Source organism: Ranitomeya imitator, chromosome 3 (genome assembly GCF_032444005.1).
Source record: "Ranitomeya imitator isolate aRanImi1 chromosome 3, aRanImi1.pri, whole genome shotgun sequence".
Taxonomy (NCBI): Eukaryota; Metazoa; Chordata; class Amphibia; order Anura; family Dendrobatidae; genus Ranitomeya; species Ranitomeya imitator.
The window spans coordinates 808,558,181-808,577,741 of NC_091284.1; the positions used below are offsets into that span (position 1 = coordinate 808,558,181).

The 19,561-nt window shown below is 45.6% G+C and overlaps 1 protein-coding gene across 15 annotated transcripts in view; it reads left to right on the plus strand.

The window, feature by feature from the left end:
* Positions 1–19,561, plus strand: part of GRM5 (glutamate metabotropic receptor 5) — a 462,859-nt gene that overhangs the window by 390,883 nt on the left and 52,415 nt on the right. The window lies entirely within an intron of this gene.

Genomic DNA, 19,561 nt, shown 5'->3' on the forward strand with positions numbered 1-19,561 from the left:
CAGACTCGAGATAAGTAAGGTTCTTATGATCAGTCAATACCACCACGCGATGCTTAGCTCCTTCAAGCCAATGACGCCACTCCTCGAATGCCCACTTCATGGCCAGCAACTCTCGGTTGCCCACATCATAATTACGCTCAGCAGCCGAAAACTTCCTGGAAAAGAAAGCACATGGTTTCAACACTGAGCAACCAGAACCTCTCTGTGACAAAACCGCCCCTGCTCCAATCTCAGAAGCATCAACCTCGACCTGGAACGGAAGAGAAACATATGGTTGACACAACACAGGGGCAGAACAAAAACGACGCTTCAACTCCTGAAAAGCTTCCACAGCAGCAGAAGACCAATTAACCAAATCAGCACCCTTCTTGGTCAAATCGGTCAATGGTTTGGCAATGCTAGAAAAATTACAGATGAAGCGACGATAAAAATTAGCAAAGCCCAGGAATTTTTGCAGACTTTTCAGAGATGTCGGCTGAGTCCTATCCTGGATGGCTTGGACCTTAACCGGATCCATCTCGATAGTAGAAGGGGAAAAGATGAACCCCAAAAATGAAACTTTCTGCACACCGAAGAGACACTTTGATCCCTTCACAAACAAAGAATTAGAACGCAGGACCTGAAAAACCATTCTGACCTGCTTCACATGAGACTCCCAATCATCTGAGCAAACAAGTCAGATAACAATGGCAAGGGATGCTGAAATTTAACAGTGATCTTATTAAGAAGGCGGTAATCAATACACGGTCTCAGCGAACCATCCTTCTTGGCTACAAAAAAGAACCCTGCTCCCAGTGGTGATGACGATGGGCGAATATGTCCCTTCTCCAGGGATTCCTTCACATAACTGCGCATAGCGGCGTGTTCAGGCACGGATAAATTAAATAATCGACCTTTAGGGAATTTACTACCAGGAATCAAATTGATGGCACAATCACAACCACAGGAGTGAATTCAGCCACAGAATTCACAACAATAGAGGCGTTATCAGTCATTGTACAGGAGGAGGAGATGAGCTGTGACATCACCTATTGTGAATGGTGGATCCTGTGTTATCTACTGTATATAGAGGTGTTATCAGTCATTGTACAGGAGGAGGTGAGCTGTGACATCATCTATTGTGAATGATGTATCCTGTGTTATCTACTGTATATAGAGGTGTTATCAGTCATTGTACAGGAGGAGGAGGTGAGCTGTGACATCATCTATTGTGAATGATGTATCCTGTGTTATCTACTGTATATAGAGGTGTTATCAGTCATTGTACAGGAGGAGGAGGTGAGCTGTGATATCACCTATTGTGAATGGTGGATCCTGTGTTATCTGCTGTATATAGAGGTGTTATCAGTCATTGTACAGGAGGAGGAGGTGAGCTGTGATATTACCTATTGTGAATGGTGGAATCTGTGTTATCTACTGTATATAGAGGCGTTATCAGTAATTGTAATCTTGCCTCTGATGATAATTAGGCTCCAGAAAACTCTTCCTGAAATTAGAAAAATGAATAATTTAATAATAGAAAAATAAAATTGCCCCAATTACCATGTGAAAATTACAATGTTAATAATTTTTATTTTTTAATAAAGATTGTTATCTGAAGAAAAAAAATCTTTGAAGAAATGTTAAAAGAATAATCTAACACAAAACTAGATTTCATAATTTCCTGATTCTTTTTAAGCCCACCCACGGTCCATTGACTGATGAAAAGCTGAAACCTGACTCAAGTGATGATTCTGAGTTCAAACAGGGAGCAAAATATTTACTTTAAAGTGTATCTAATTGCAACGATGTGCTACATTCGTAGACCGTTATTTTAACGGAGGATGAATTAAAGGGGTTGGCCACTTTCTCTTGTTAGTGCAGCCTTCCTCTCAAACGGACCAGTGGCATGTGACCAGATCAGTCCATCAGCCTCCTCTAATTGTAAGACACCTCACATGGGAAAGATGCTTTTGTATTGGTGGAGACTGATGGACAGTTCACATGCTCCTCCACCAGCAGCCATTTTGTATTTGCATAAGTGCTGTTAAGTTTGTGAGGAAAGCTGAACTATCAAGAGAAAGTGACCAACCCCTTTAATCAATCTTTCCTTTATTTGAGCTCCAAATCTTCAATATGGCTGTAGAGTAAAAGGGCACAGGTCATCAAGATTTACTCCTATTAATCGCTCCCACTATTTATGACATGAAAAGATCTTTAAAAAATGTCAATTATTAGTCAGTTTTAGAGCTGTGCACATAGTGGGTCTGTAACGGGGTCTGCCGTGCTGGAGTACCTCTTTCAGTACCACCCCGTCTTTTAGGAGGTCCACTCTGCTTTGGCTGGAGTCGGAATGAAGGACGCTGGCTGGAATTCCTTGAATACATGGGCGCTGTCACGGAACTACCCAGAGAACCTCAGCGCTCTGGGCCTCGTTCACACACAGTGAACAGAAGCTCTTCACCTGTATTCTGACCTGGCTGCTTTGTGCCAGCAGTGCAGGAGTTAACCTTATTGCTGAGAGCTGGGTCTCTCTCAGCTGAAGTGGATTTTGTAATCTGATCCTCTATATAGACCCATTCCTGGTTACAGCTAGTGTCAGTGATCAGTTCTACTGCCTGGCTTGGAGGTTGAAGGAGTGTAGTGTAGGTGTTGGAGGTTTATTTACAGAGATTGGTATCTGCTGTTTTGGTTGCTTGTTAAACCTGTTTTCCTTCCTAAGTTTATTCCTTCTCTTCCCTTCTCTGTGTTCCTCTGTGGTTGTGTGAGCATTTGGTGAGTTTGAGTCTTTTAGTTACCTTGTCTGTATACCCTCTTATTTGTTGTATTATTACACTGGTGCAGTCCACCTCCTTTGGGGGGAGAGGGGGCCACTGATAGGGCCTGCACAGGAGACAGGGATACGCTGGCCGCTCGGGCCTCCTAACCATCATAGGTTCCCCCGAGATAAAGGAAAGCCAGGGCCCCATTAAAGTGGTAGGAACAGGTGCGGGTCCAGTATGCCGTCCTGCCCCTTTATCACCGCTTACGGCGTGACATATAAAAGATCACTGCTTCTCCACGTATTTCCAGTATGACAACACTTTACTCACAGCACACAGAATATATATCACACAGATACAGAGGGCGGGCCAATTGAAAAACGGCAGGCCAGACATCCATTACCATAGCTGCAGGTGGCCGGAGCCTGCCGATAATTACTGTGGGAATTACAAAGGTGGGGAAGGACAAAAGGGGAATATCTTGTTTTCTCTGCCCAGGGGCGCAGGGACATGCATCTCACCTGGAACCTATTATACATACATATAACTGCACAACATATTCTTGGTGCAGTGGGGTTCCGTAACATGGCTCCCCTTTTAAGCGACGTGATTGACATACACAGTCTGATCCTTAACATATCGGTTTGGGGATGACCGAAGTTTATGGGGTGGGTACAAGTTCCGTTTGTCGACTTAGTCCATCGACGTTACCGTTTTGTTTGCCGGGTCTGTAGTGGATGGTGAAGTCCAGAGGTTGTAGGGCTAAACTCCACCGCAGCAATCTGGCGTTGTCTCCGGATACCTGATTAAGCCAGACTAGGGGATTATGGTCCGTTAGGAGGGAAAACTGTCATCCATACAAATATGGTTGCAGCTTTTTGAGTGCCCATACTACCGCCAGGCACTCCTTCTCGATTGCCGCATAGCTTCATGGGGCAGTAGTTTCCGACTCAGATAAGCTACGGGGTGTTCTTGGCCGTATGGCCCGACTTGGCTCAGTACTGCCCCCAATCCAAACATAGAAGCGTCTGTGTGAACAATGAAACGTTTAGTTGGAGCGGGTGCAGCCAATACAGGGGTATTGGTGAGGGCATCCTTTAGTTGGCAGAAGGCTTCCTCACACTCTGGGGTCCAGGTTACCTGGCGGGGTTGGTTCTTACGGGTCAGATCAGTGAGGGGCTTGGCTACGCTGCTGTAATTTGGGACGAATTTCCTGTAATACCCCGCTGTCCCTAGAAACGCAATGACCTGGGTTTTAGTGCGTGGGGTTGGCCATTTGGCTGGTTCTGGTCGCTGTTTCCCACTTCCCACCCAATGCCCTAAATACTGAACCTCTGCTTTGCCCACGTGACACTCGTTTGGGTTCAGGGTGATTCTGGCCTTGTGGATCCTGTCCAATACTGTCTCTAGGTGATTTAGATGCTCTTCCCATGTCGCGTTGTAGATGGCGATGTCATCCAGGTAGGCACAAGCATAGTCCTGGAGACCATCCAGAAGCCGGTCAGCCAGCCTCTGGAAGGTCGCCGGGGCATTCTTCATCCCAAATGGCATAACTCGAAACTGGAATAAGCTGAACGGGGTGACAAATGCCGACTTGGGAATAGCGTCAGGACTAAGGGGAATCTGCCAGTAGCCTTTGCATAGATCGATGGTGGTCAAATACTTTGACCCGCCAGGCGGTCTAACAACTCATCTACACGCGGCATGGGATATGCATCCGTCACCGTTTTCTCATTGAGCTTACAATAGTCTACACCAAACCGTGTAGTCCCATCCTTCTTGGGCACTAACACTATGGGGGATGCCCAGGGACTATCTGACTCCTCAATGACCCCTAAACGCAACATTTCTTGTATCTCTTGTCGCATCCCTTCTCATATAGACTCAGGGACGCGGAAGGGGGGTTGTCGCAGGGGGGTCTGATCCTGGGTCTCCACCTTGTGTTGTGCCAGGTGAGTGTACCCTGGTCTCCCCGAAAACATCCTCTGTCGCTGCCTCAACAACGCCTCCACCTGCTGTCTCTCCCGGGGACCTAGGTCTTCACCCAAGTGTACCTGGTCCCATGTTTTAGACTGAGCCCTTTTTCCTCAGACATCAGGCAAGGGAAGTCCGGCTAAATCCTCTGCTTCAGGTGCACAGATGGCCACTACCTCTTCAGGGCGCTCCCGGTAGGGCTTCAGCATATTCACGTGGAACATGCGGATAACCCTGGGGTCGTCACAATCGGCGACATTATAGGTGGTGTCGGCTATTTTCCCCACTACCTGGTAGGGCCCCTGCCATGCAGCTTGGAACTTGTTCTGCCTATTGGGCTGTAACACCAGGACCTTCTGTCCTATTTCCAAGGTGCGTTCTCTGGCCCTCCGATCGTACGATACGCGCTGGCGCCGCTGGGCCACCTGCATGTTCCCACGTACAGCCTGGGTCAGCTCCTGTAGGCGGTCCCAGAATTCCAGCACATAGGGTACAATAGGTACCCCTTCTATGATGCCCTCCCCTTCCCAGTGTTTTAGCAATAAGTCTAGGGGTCCCCTTACCCGCCCCCCGTATTCCAGTTCGAACAGGGAGAACCCCGTGGATTCTTGGGGCACCTCCCAATAGGCAAACAGGAGGTGTGGCAAGAATTTCTCCCACTCCCTGTAGGTCCTGGTAAAAGTCCCAATGAGTTGAATTAATGTCCCGTTACAGCGTTCACACAACCCATTGGTTTGCGGGTGGTACTGGGCGCTTCTAATGGACTTTACGCCGCACAGCTTCCACAGTTGGTTGGTCACCTCTGCTGTAAACTGGGTACCCTGGTCCGAGATAATCTCCCGGGGAAATCCAACCCGTGAGAAAACCTGGAGCAAGGCAGCTGCCACCATCTCTGCCAGTATGTTAGGTAACGCAACCGCCTCTGGATACCGTGTGGCATAATCTACCACTGTCAATATATACCTTTTCCCTGACGGACTGGGTTTGGCTAACGGCCCTATCAGATCGACCGCTACTCGGCTAAATGGTTCATCCACAATGGGGAGGGGGTATAATTTGGCCTTGCATTGATCTCCCTTCTTGCCAAGGCGCTGGCAACTGTCACAGGTCTGGCAGTATTGACGAACATCATACAGTTAGGTCCATATATATTTGGACAGAGACAACATTTTTCTAATTTTGGTTATAGACATTACCACAATGAATTTTAAACAAAACAATTCAGATGCAGTTGAAGTTCAGACTTTCAGCTTTCATTTGAGGGTATCCACATTAAAATTGGATGAAGAGTTTAGGAGTTTCAGCTCCTTAATATGCGTCACCCTGTTTTTAAAGGGACCTAAAGTAATTGGACAGATTAAATAATTTTAAATAAAATGTTCATTTTTAGTGCTTGGTTGAAAACCCTTTGTTGTCAATGACTGCCTGAAGTCTTGAGCTCATGGACATCACCAGACGCTGTGTTTCCTCCTTTTTGATGCTCGGCCAGGCCTTCACTGCGGTGGTTTTCAGTTGCTGTTTGTTTGTGGGCCTTTCTGTCTGAAGTTTAGTCTTTAACAAGTGAAATGCATGCTTAATTGTGTTGAGATCAGGTGACTGACTTGGCCATTCAAGAATATTCCACTTCTTTGCTTTAATAAACTCCTGGGTTGCTTTGGCTTTATGCTTTTGGTCATTGTCCATCTGTAGTATGAAACGACGACCAATCAGTTTGGCTGCATTTGGCTGGATCTGAGCACACAGTATGGCTCTGAATACCTCAGAATTAATTAGGCTGCTTCTGTCCTGTGTCACATCATCAATAAACACTAGTGACCCAGTGCCACTGGCAGCCATGCATGCCCAAGCCATCACACTGCCTCCGCCGTGTCTTACCAATGATGTGGTATGCTTTGGATCATGAGCTGTACCACGCCTTCGCCATACTTTTCTCTTTCCATCATTCTGGTAGAGGTTGATCTTGGTTTCATCTGTCCAAAGAATGTTCTTCCAGAACTGTGCTGGCTTTTTTAGATGTTTTTTAGCAAAGTCCAGTCTAGCCTTTTTATTCTTGATGCTTATGAGTGGCTGCACCGTGCAGTGACCCCTCTGTATTTACTTTCATGCAGTCTTCTCTTTATGGTACATTTGGATATTGATATGCCTACCTCCTGGAGAGTGTTGTTCACTTGGTTGGCTGTTATGAAGGGGTTTCTCTTCACTATGGAGATTATTGTGCGATCATCCACCTCTGTTGTATTCCGTGGGCGCCCAGGTTTTTTTGCATTGATAAGTCACCAGTGCTTTCCTTCTTTCTCGGGATGTACCGAACTGTAGATTTTGCCACTCCTAATATTGTAGCAATTTGTCAGATGGGCTTTTTCTGTTTTCGCAGCTTAAGGATGGCTCGTTTCACCTGCATGGAGAGCTCCTTTGACCGCATGTTGACTCCACAGCAAAACATTCCAAATGCAAGCACCATACCTCAAATCAACTCCAGGCCTTTTATCTGCTTAATTGAGAATGACATAACAAAGGGATTGCCCACATCTGTCCATGAAATAGCCTTGGAGTCAATTGTCCAATTACTTTTGGTCCCTTTTTAACCAGGGTGGCACATGTTAAGGAGCTGAAACTCCTAAACCCTTCGTCCAATTTTAATGTGGATACCCTCAAATGAAAGGTGAAAGTCTGAACTTCAACTGCATCTGAATTGTTTTGTTTAAAATTCATTGTGGTAATGTCTATAACCAAAATTAGAAAAATGTTGTCTCTGTCCAAATATATATGGACCTAACTGTAGGTTACCCCCGGCCAAAAGAAGTTTTGTGTCAGACGATGCCTGGTGCGACTGATGCCGAAGTGCCCAGCCAAGGGTATGTCATGAGAGATTTGCAGTAACTCCTGCCTATACTTCTTGGGAACTACCAGCTGTCATTTTATAGTGGGGCTCGTCCCTGTGTGATGCTGCTCTATGATCCGGTAGATGAGTCCCTGCTTCCATACAAACTGTTCCCCTTCCAGTACCCCTCTCCCGTCCTGTGCCTTCCCACGGTATCCCTCCAATGAAGGATCCTCAAGTAACTCCCTCTTAAATTCACCTGGAGTGGCCCAAGAAATGTGTCTGGCTATGGGAATACGTGTAGGGCTGGGATATCATACCTGTGCCTCCTCTGAGTGTGATTCCGCCTCCGCAGCTCGAGTTTGTCTCCGGGTGGTCACAGGATATGTCTCAGCCAGAGGGGCACCCGAGAAGGCAGACAACATGGGCCCCAAGTCATTTCCCAGCACGACGTCTGCAGGCAAATCCTCCATCAAGCCGACCTCAACAAGGCCATCCCCGACTCCCCAGTTCAGGTGAATCCTGGCAGTGGACAGTCGATGTATGGCTCCCCCTGCTACACGGACTGCCACTGTCTGGTCTGTCTTCTCTTGATCCCGGACGAGATGAGGATTCACCAGGGTCAAAGTTGCCCCGGAATCTCTTAGTCCCTGCATATGTTTCCCATTAACCCACACAACCTGTCGATGCTGTTGACGATTATCTGTCCGGGTTGCCTGCACGGGGTCTACTTCATGCAGCACTTCCTCCATCTCTTCCACCCCCTGGTTAGTCGTAGCCCCAATGCCAGGTCAGCTTCGCCTTGGTAGCAGTGTACAGTGGCCTGGCGGAAGGTAGCTGTTCCCGCCTTTGGCCACTGGGTATTCTGAGTCCGGTTGGGACATTGTCTTTGCAGGTGGCCCAGCTGATGGCAGGTGTGGCATCGCGCCCCAGGGGGACTGTGGTAGGCCGGGTTTTTAGCTGGTACCCCTACAATCTTCTGTGGTTTGCGGGCCACCAGGTCCATGGGTGGACCCCTAGTGTCCATCTTTGATCCAGACAGCTGAGGCCTTCTGGCATCATGATGTTCATCGGCCAGACGAGCGGCCTCCTCAAGAGTCGTTCGCCGCCTGTCCTGAAGCCATTCCTGTGTCTCAGGGGTTAGTCCATTAAAGAATCGTTCTAACAAGAGCTGGAGGACGTCCTCCTTAGTGGTTGCTTGGCTCCCTTGTACCCACTGTAGCAGTGACCGCCGTAATTTACAGGCCCATTCCGCGTGGGTATCGGTTACTCGTTTTATAAGTCCGTGGAACTTTTGGCGGTATGCCTCTCGTGTCAGTGCATACCGGGCCAAGATCACTTTTTGATCCGCTCATAGTCCATACAGTCCTCATCAGGTACCGTGCGATAGGCGTCCGCTGCCCGGCCTGTCAGCTTGCTGGCCAGAATCTGAACCCGTTCCTCTTTCTTTACTTGATGAAGGGCACACTGCCGCTCAAAGTCCTGCAGAAAGCCATCAATGTCTTCCTCTGCCTCCCCCAACTGTCGGAAGGCATTATACTGGATCTTTTTGTGGCTTACTGTTGAAGGTACCTGGGCGGACGCCAGAGCTCCCCCTGCTTGCTGACTCTCCATCTTGGCCAGCTCCACTTTGGTCCGCTCTGCTATCTCCATCTTGGTTAGCTCTATCCTGGTCCGCTCGGCCATCTTTTCCTTCAGATCAGTACGCACATCAGCCATCACCTCTCGTATGATCTCTACTGCAGGGTTTGGGCCATAAAACACCAGTCTGTTCTTTACCTCCCTTTGGAATTCAGTCTCCTCCGCGTTCACATTGGGGGCCGCTGCACTGTCGTGTTCCATGATTGCTGCTATCAAATCCGCTTTTGTTTTGTTGCTGGCGATTAACCCTCGAGCTTCCACCAGATCTTTTAATGTAGTCCTCTTTAACTTCTGGTAGTTGTTTTCCATTCATTCCTTTTCTCCTGTAGACTGGGTATCACATCCTGCTGTTTGCCACCAGTGTAATGGGGTCTGCCGTGCTGGAGTACCTCTTTCAGTACCACCCCGTTTTTCAGGAGGTCCACTCTGCTTTGGCTGGAGTTGGCATGAAGGACGCTGGCTGGAATTCCTTGATTACATGGGCGTATATAAAAGATCACTGCTTCTCCACGTATTTCCAGTATGACAACACTTAACTCACAGCACACAGAATATATATCACACAGATACAGAGGGCGGGCCAATTGAAAAGCGGCAGGCCAGACATACATTACCATAGCCGCAGGTGGCCAGAGCCTGCCGATATTTACTGTGGGAATTACAAAGGTGGGGAAGGACAAAAGGGGAATATCTTGTCCCCTCTGCCCAGGGGCGCAGGGTCATGCATCTCACCTGGAACCTATTATACATACATATAACTGCACAACATATTCTTGGTGCGGTGGGGTTCCATGACAAGGTATTTAGAAAACTTCTGCATTATATTCATAAGACAGATCAAGTGTCCTCTGGGCATATCCAACTGTCCTAAATGTCCTAATCAATCTTCGTTAAGCCCACATATAAGGAGAGTGCTGAGAGATGTGATCCTTTAAATAGTATAGATTGGTTTTCCTACTCATGAATGGAGAAGTAATGCAGAGAGATAAAACAAGTGGATTTTGTTCACTGGGAGGCATCAAGCTTGATAGTTACAAAGTCTCTGTGACAGGTTTCTGGCTTGAAGAGTGGCAGATGGTTGTTATACAGCAATGAGTTAACACTGGAGACATTTTGCATGCATTTGTGACAGTCTGCTGGCAAGCACCTCAGCTGCAATTACTTCACACAGGAACAATCTTTCTTTCTCCTTCTCGATGTAGCACAAAAAATACATCCGCAGTGTTTGTTACAGTCTGCTTACACTTTTGGGATTACTACATCACAATTTCTCACAAATGGACACTTGTCTCTGCTGGTCCCTGATGTCGTAATTCTCTGCATAAAGCACTTTAAGCATGCAGTGCTATGAGTGACTAATGAAAATAACTTTAGGATGATCTTTTCAGGTGACACATGGTAAATGTGATGTATAACTTAAATACCCAAAGGGGTTGTCCAGTACGTTTATGTTGATAAAGCATATTGTATTTATATTGATTAGCATAGGTCAACAATATCGGATTGGTGGAAGTGCAACATGAATAGGGTGCGTATGAATGTATAAGTACTAGACAACCCCTTTAAAACTCAATAATAAAATATTTAGCAGGAAGTTTCGTAGCTCCCCCTAGTGGAGATTATTTTCTCTTATATGTATGGCTGCAGAGGATTGACATGTGATTGGCCAGGCTTTTGTGCCACCTTTGCATTAGAAAAGAACGGTTTTATAGTTTATGAAATAACCACAATAGGAGATGATGAAAGCGCGTGTCACATAATAGCATCGCGGCTCCATTTACATTGTAAAGCGGATTTTAATGAGATAACCCTGACATGTCTGACCTGCTGAAGGAACAGGGAAGGTGAGATCCGACAAGAAGGATAACATTGGGGCTTGACATTATCATTTTAGATAAAAATGAACAGTCATTCTACAACACGGCGGACTCATAAGCTGTCAGCGCCGTAATTATCATTTACTCCGCTCTTATATGGAGCAATTAAAGCTCCAATTCCAATTCACGTAACACCGCAGTGAATATTCATGGCTTACATTAATTCTTAGACGTATTAGAAAATGGCTTCTGGTAAATTTATTTTCATGAACTATATTACGTTCTTTGCATAAATCAGAGGTACAAGTGTACACGAAATGTGATAATGTACTTTATTAGGGCAAAATCATATGTTCGTCACCTTCCAGAAGTCTGTATTTTTCCTTTCATAAATCCCTGCAGTCACTATAAAATGTATATAGAGGAATGGCGCCGAGGGTGGGCAGGAGGGGGATGCAGCTGCAGGAATATTCTCTCATTGTGTATGTGAGGCTACATTCCAGGCAGGAGAGAGGGGCAGAATCTGCCATCTACAAGGATTGTGCTTGTACTGCCACAAGTCATCTTCATTAGAACAGCTTATTCCCTTGAATTCCAACAATCTGTAGTTCCCCTTTATCTGTCTGTAGGATCTGTGGAAATAGCTAGAAACCTTTTAAGATACATACAAAAAAATCTGTGGAAAATAGTCACGAGAGGGACGAGGGGGATGCAGCTGCAGTTTCTAACTAAATGGTTAAGTGTAGCAGTGATATAGGGAGTCGTAGTAGTAGGGAAGTGTTTGTGATTGACCAAGAACACAGCGCAGCTCTGACACCATGGCAAGGAAGAGCCCACCCATGGAGGGAGAGATTATTTATTTAGAGATACAAACAGATGAAAAGGAGATGACCCAAAATACGTAGGTTACACAAGTCACGTCTGGCTGCTCAACCAATTCACATGTATATTCATACAAAAGCTGTAGAAATGCATGGTATTTATCAGCATCCTATCAGCACTATAGGAGCTAGAGCTTCCTTTCTTTCACTTCCCAGCATGGACTTCTCCTGCTGCTCCATATGTGTTGTGGATTCTGTTTTTGGGCTCCCTCTGGTGGTTACAGATGGTACTGGGTGACTTGTGTTCTCTGCGGTCTCTGGTGTCCACCTGTTCTATCAGGATATGGGAGTTTCCTATTTAACCTGGCTTTCTTGTCATTTCCTCGCTGGCGATCAATGTAATCAGTGTGTCTTGTTACCTCTGCTTTCCGCTTCAGTAATCTTCAGGACAAGCTAAGTTTTTGATTTTCCTGTTCCACGTTTTGCTTTATTTTTGTTTTAGTCCAACTTGCAGTTATGTGATTCCTTGTTGCTGGTTGCTCTAGTGGGCTGATATTACTCCTCATGTTCCATGAGTTGGCACATGAGTTCAGGTAATTTCAGGATGGTTTTTTGTAGGGTTTTTCGCTGACCGCGCAGTTCACTTTTGTATCCTCTGCTGTCTAGTTTTGGCGGGCCTCATTTTGCTGGGTCTGTTTTCGTTGCTGCGTGTGTGCTTTCCTCTCATTTCGCCGTCGTTACATGTGGGGGGCTGCTATTTCTGTGGAGTGTTTCTCTGGAGGCAAGAGAGGTCTTTGTTTCTTCTAATAGGGGAAGCTAGTCCTTCGGCTGGCGCGAGACGTCTGGAGTCATCGTGGGCACGTTCCCCGGCTACTGCTAGTGTTGTGAATTAGGTTCAGGATCGCGGTCAGCTCAGTTTCCATCACCCTAGAGCTTGTTCTGTTTTTTGTGTGCTTGTCCTTTTGTGATCCCCTGCCATTGGGATCATGACACATATGGCTTGAATTCCCTAAATTAGATTTCTCTGTTATGCCTGTATGCAACTGTATGCATTTCTGTATGCTCTTCATCTAGAGAGACAAAGACCAGATTCCATTTCTTTGTATAGACCCTTCTTCCTGTAGGAAAAAAAATACCCACCCCCACTTCCTGTAGAGAAACAAATACCCGCCCCCACTTCCTACAGAGAAACAAATACCCGCCCCCCACTTCCTGTAGAGAAACAAATACCCGCCCCCACTTCCTGTAGAGAAACAAATACCCGCCCCCACTTCCTGTAGAGAAACAAATACCCACCCCCACTTCCTGTAGAGAAACAAATACCAGCCCCCATTTCCTACAGAGAAACAAATACCCACCCCACTTCCTGTAGAGAAACAAATACCCGCCCCCACTTCCTACAGAGAAACAAATACCCACCCCACTTCCTGTAGAGAAACAAATACCCGCCCCCACTTCCTGTAGAGAAACAAATACCCATCCCCACTTCCTGTAGAGAAACAAATACCCGCCCCCACTTCCTGTAGAGAAACAAATACCTGTCCCCACTTCCTGTAGAGAAACAAATACCCTCCCCCACTTCCTGTAGAGAAACAAATACCCGTCCCCACTTCCTGTAGAGAAACAAATACCAGCCCCCATTTCCTACAGAGAAACAAATACCCACCCCACTTCCTGTAGAGAAACAAATACCCGCCCCCACTTCCTACAGAGAAACAAATACCCACCCCACTTCCTGTAGAGAAACAAATACCCGCCCCCACTTCCTGTAGAGAAACAAATACCCATCCCCACTTCCTGTAGAGAAACAAATACCCGCCCCCACTTCCTGTAGAGAAACAAATACCTGTCCCCACTTCCTGTAGAGAAACAAATACCCTCCCCCACTTCCTGTAGAGAAACAAATACCCGTCCCCACTTCCTGTAGAGAAACAAATACCTGCCCCCACTTCCTGTAGAGAAACAAATACCCGCCTCCACTTCCTGTAGAGAAACAAATACCCGCCCCCACTTCCTACAGAGAAACAAATACCCACCCCACTTCCTGTAGAGAAACAAATACTCACCCCCACTTCCTGTAGAGAAACAAATACCCGCCCCCACTTCCTGTAGAGAAACAAATACCTGCCCCCACTTCCTGTAGAGAAACATATACCTGCCCCCACTTCCTGTAGAGAAACAAATACCTGCCCCCACTTCCTATACAGAAACAAATACCCACCCCACTTCCTGTAGAGAAACAAATACCCGCCCCCACTTCCTACAGAGAAACAAATACCTGCCCCCACTTCCTGTAGAGAAACAAATACCCACCTACACTTCCGGTAGATAAACAAATACCTGCCCCCACTTCCTGTACAGAAGCCAATACCCGCCCCCACTTCCTGTAGAGAAACAAATACCTGCCCTCACTTCCTGTAGGGAAACAAATACCCACCCCCACTTCCTGTAAAGAAATAAATCCATCGTTGACAACTGAAATACCTCTTTAATGACTGCCAGCCTCCCAAGAACTAAAAAAAACAAACAAATTATTACTTCTTGTTTTGGGTGAAAGTGGAGAGACTTTTACAATCCTGAGAAATTAAAACATGAAGTCAAACATATACTCATATAATTCTTAGGTGAGGATTCTAGAAGTTTTATTTTCAAAGCAGTTTATGTGTCTATAGAAAATCAATCCTCCTTCCCACCTAAAGTTACGGCATTTATTATTAGACCGCTATGCACTGTGACAACTCCACACTTCTGATAGAGAACAGATGCTTTTATGCCTGTAATCCACTGTGATTATCACAAAAAAAGGACCCCCTGATTCATACCCTATAACGGGCAGCTTCCATTTGTCCTTTGTAATAAGAATTTAAGGCGTCTGTTAAATCCGAGAAGCTGCAATGAAAACCCACACATAACCGCACGGCGTGGACTGAGCTAAAATTAATATTGAATCAATAACCAGCCTGGGGTTGGGGAATAAATCAAATGTGGCTTGTAATAAAATATACACGGTAGACAAGCCAAGCGCCAGTCTGAGCTGAAAATTTTATTAAGGAATGTAAAATCGTTAATATATACTGAGAGGTGTGAAATCATTCAGAATCAGTGACGGAGGACAGACATGATGAGCATGTTTGAAATTAATAAGTGAGGAAGGCCGTGGAGTACTGAATTAAAGGGGTCCCTGTGTGGCTGCACATTCTGCAGCAATGATATGTCCGGCCCTGCATTACACTAATATCTAGACAGTCTTAAAAATCTAGGGTAGTTAGTGGTTAACACTTGAAGCATACCTGTACTTTAACACAAAACTCGTAGAAAAGCATGGCCGCTATCAGCATCCTGCCAGCACGATGGGAATTGGAACTTCCTTCTCCTCTCTTCCCAACATGCATTTTTTCTGCTGTTGTCATATGGCATGCCTTCCCTGAAAGTAATTTCTCTGTTATTGCTGTTTGCAGTGAACAGAACAAACACATAGAGAGCTAGAACAGCTTGACAAAGACCTGCCCATCTTACTGTAGAGATACAAAGACCCAAACCCACTTCCTGTAGAGAGAAAAAGACCTGCTCACACTTCATGTAGAGACAAAGACCTGCCCCCACTTCCTTTAGAAAGTCAAAAACCCACCCTCACTTCCTGCAGAGAGACAAAGACCTGTCCCCACTTCCTGTAGAGACCAAGACCTGCCCCCACTTCCTGTAGAGAGACAAAGACATACTCACACTTGTTGTAGACAAAGACCCACCTCCACTTCCTGTAGAGAGACAAATACCTGCTCCCACTTCCTGTAGAGACAAAGACCTACTCACACTTCTTGTAGAGAGACAAAGACCCACCCAACTTCCTGTGTAGAGAGACAAATACCTGCCCCCACTTCCTGTAGAGAGACAAGGACCTACCCACACTTCCTGTAGAGAAACAAAGACCTGCCCGCAGTTCCTGTAGAGAAACAAAAACCTGCCCCTACTTCCTGTAAAGAGACATGGACCTATCCACACTTCCTGTAGAGAAACAAAGACCTGCCCCCCACTTCCTGTAGAGAGACAAAGACATACTCACACTTGTTGTAGACAAAGACCCACCTCCACTTCCTGTAGAGACAAAGACCTACTCACACTTCTTGTAGCTAGACAAAGATCCACCCAACTTCCTGTGTAGAGACAAATACCTGGCCCCCACTTCCTGTAGAGAAACAAAGTCCTGCCCACACTTCCATTAGAGAGACACTTTGTTTCTCTTCTCCTGCTCTCCAATCTGTCTGGAGAAGCATAACAGAGAGGATAGGCTTACAAGAGAAGGACATTCTGATACATGTTGGCACCAATGACACGGCAAGGAAGGACCTACCGACAATCTGCAAAGACTTTGAAGAGTTGGGGAAGAAAGTAAAGGAACTGGATGCACAGGTAGTTTTTTCTTCTATCCTTCCAGTAGACGGGCATGGCACCAGGAGATGGAACAGGATCCTTGATGCAAACAACTGGCTAAGACGATGGTGCAGACAACAAGGATTCGGATTCCTGGACCACGGTGTGAATTACTTGTACGATGGACTCCTCGCCAGAGACGGACTACACCTCAACAAACCTGGGAAACACACATTCGCCAGAAGACTCGCTACACTCATCAGGAGGGCGTTAAACTAGAAGAAGAGGGGACGGGAAGAAAAACATTAGACTTGAACAAAGAAGACCCAGGAAAACATACTCAGAAGGGAGGCAAGAACATTTCTAAAACAATCCACAGCGAGGAGATTGGAACAAAACAAAATCCCCTAAACTGCATGCTCGCAAACGCCAGAAGCCTGACAAACAAGATGGAAGAACTAGAAGCAGAAATATCTACAGGTAACTTTGACATAGTGGGAATAACCGAGACTTGGTTAGATGAAAGCTATGACTGGGCAGTTAACTTACAGGGTTACAGTCTGTTTAGAAAGGATCGTAAAAATCGGAGAGGAGGAAGGGTTTGTCTCTATGTAAAGTCTTGTCTAAAGTCCACTTTAAGGGAGGATATTAGCGAAGGAAATGAGGATGTCGAGTCCATATGGGTCGAAATTCATGGAGGGAAAAATGGTAACAAAATTCTCATTGGGGTCTGTTGCAAACCCCCAAATATAACAGAAACCATGTAAAGTCTACTTCTAAAGCAGATAGATGAAGCTGCAACCCATAATGAGGTCCTGGTTATGGGGGACTTTAACTACCCGGATATTAACTGGGAAACAGAAACCTGTGAAACCCATAAAGGCAACAGGTTTCTGCTAATAACCAAGAAAAATTATCTTTCACAATTGGTGCAGAATCCAACCAGAGGAGCAGCACTTTTAGACCTAATACTATCTAATAGACCTGACAGAATAACAAATCTGCAGGTGGTTGGGCATCTAGGAAATAGCGACCACAATATTGTGCAGTTTCACCTGTCTTTCACTAGCGGGACTTGTCAGGGAGTCACAAAAACACTGAACTTTAGGAAGGCAACGTTTGACCAGCTTAGAGATGCCCTTAATCTGGTAGACTGGGACAATATCCTCAGAAATAAGAATACAGATAATAAATGGGAAATGTTTAAGAACATCCTAAATAGGCAGTGTAAGCGGTTTATACCTTGTGGGAATAAAAGGACTAGAAATAGGAAAAACCCAATGTGGCTAAACAAAGAAGTAAGACAGTCAATTAACAGTAAAAAGAAAGCATTTGCACTACTAAAGCAGGATGGCACCATTGAAGCTCTAAAAAACTATAGGGAGAAAAATACTTTATCTAAAAAACTAATTAAAGCTGCCAAAAAGGAAACAGAGAAGCACATTGCTAAGGAGAGTAAAACTAATCCCAAACTGTTCTTCAACTATATCAATAGTAAAAGAATAAAAACTGAAAATGTAGACCCCTTAAAAAATAGTGAGGAAAGAATGGTTGTAGATGACGAGGAAAAAGCTAACATATTAACCCCTTTCTGCCATTGGACGTAATATTCCGTCCATGTGGGGTGGGCCTTAATTCCCAAGGACGGAATATTACGTCCAGCGCGATCGGCCGCGCTCACGGGGGGAGCGCCGCCGATCGCGGCCGGGTGTCAGCTGCTTATCGCAGCTGACATCCGGCACTATGTGCCAGGAGCGGTCACGGACCGCCCCCGACACAATAACCCCCTGCACACCGCGATCAAAGATGATCGCGATTTGCCGGCGGTGCAGGGAAGCATCGCGCAGGGAGGGGGCTCCCTGCGTGCTTCCCTGAGACCCCCGCAGCAACGCAATGTGATCGCGGTGCTCCGGGGGTCTCCTACCTCCCTCCCTGCAGAAAGTCCCGGATCCAAGATGGCCGCGGATCCGGGTCCTGCAGGGAGGGAGGTGGCTTACCAAGTGCCTGCTTAGAGCAGACACTTGGTAACGCTGCAGCACTCTGAGACAGATCGGTGATCTGTCAGAGTGCTGTGCAAACTGGCAGATCACCGATCTGTATTGTCCCCCCCGGGACAAAGTAAAAAAGTTAAAAAAAAATTTCCAAGTGTGTAAAAAAAAAAAAAAAAAATCTTAAATAATGAAAAAAAATATATATATATTATTCCCATAAATACATTTCTTTATCTAAATAAAAAAAACAAAACAATAAAAGTACACATATTTAGTATCGCCACGTCCGTAACGACCCGACCTATAAGACTGGCCCATTAGTTAACCCCTTCAGTAAACACCGTAAGAAAAAAAAAAAAAAAACGAGGCAAAAAACAAAGCTTTATTATCATACCGCCAAACAAAAAGTGGAATAACACGCGATCAAAAAGACGGATATAAATAACCATGGTACCACTGAAAGCGTCATCTTGTCCCGCAAAAAATGAGCCGCCAAACAGCAACATCAGCAAAAAAATAAAAAAGTTATAGTCCTCAGAATAAAGCGATGCAAAAATAATTATTTTTTTCTATAAAATAGTTTTTATCGTGTAAAAGCGCCAAAACATAAAAAAAATGATATAAATGAGGTATCGCTGTAATCGTACTTAACCGAAGAATAAAACTGCTTTATCAATTTTACCAAACGCGGAACGGTATAAACGCCTCCCCCAAGAGAAATTCATGAATAGCTGGTTTTTGGTCATTCTGCCTCACAAAAATCGGAATAAAAAGCGATCAAAAAATGTCATGTGCCCGAAAATGTTACCAATAAAAACGTCAACTCGTCCCGCAAAAAACAAGACCTCACATGACTCTGTGGACTCAAATATGGAAAAATTATAGCTCTCAAAATGTGGTAATGCAAAAAATATTTTTTGCAACAAAAAGCGTCTTTCAGTGTGTGACGGCTGCCAATCATAAAAATCCGCTAAAAAACCCGCTATAAAAGTAAATGAAAAAAATGTATTTATTTCCATTTTCCCATTAGGGTTAGGGCTAGGGTTAGGGCTAGGGTTAGGGTTAGGGTTAGGGCTAGTGCTAGGGTTAGGGCTAGGGTTAGGGCTAGGGTTAGGGTTAGGGCTAGGGTTAGGGTTAGGGTTAGGGCTAGGGTTAGGGCTAGGGCTAGGGTTGGGACTAGGGTTAGGGTTAGGGTTAGGGCTAGGGTTAGGGTTGGGGCTAGGGTTAGGGCTAGGGTTAGGGCTAGGGTTAGGGTTAAGGCTAGGGTTAGGGTTGGGGCTAAAGTTAGGGTTAGGGTTTGGATTACATTTACGGTTGGGAATAGGGTTGGGATTAGGGTTAGGGGTGTGTCTGGGTTAGAGGTGTGGTTAGGGTTACCGTTGGGATT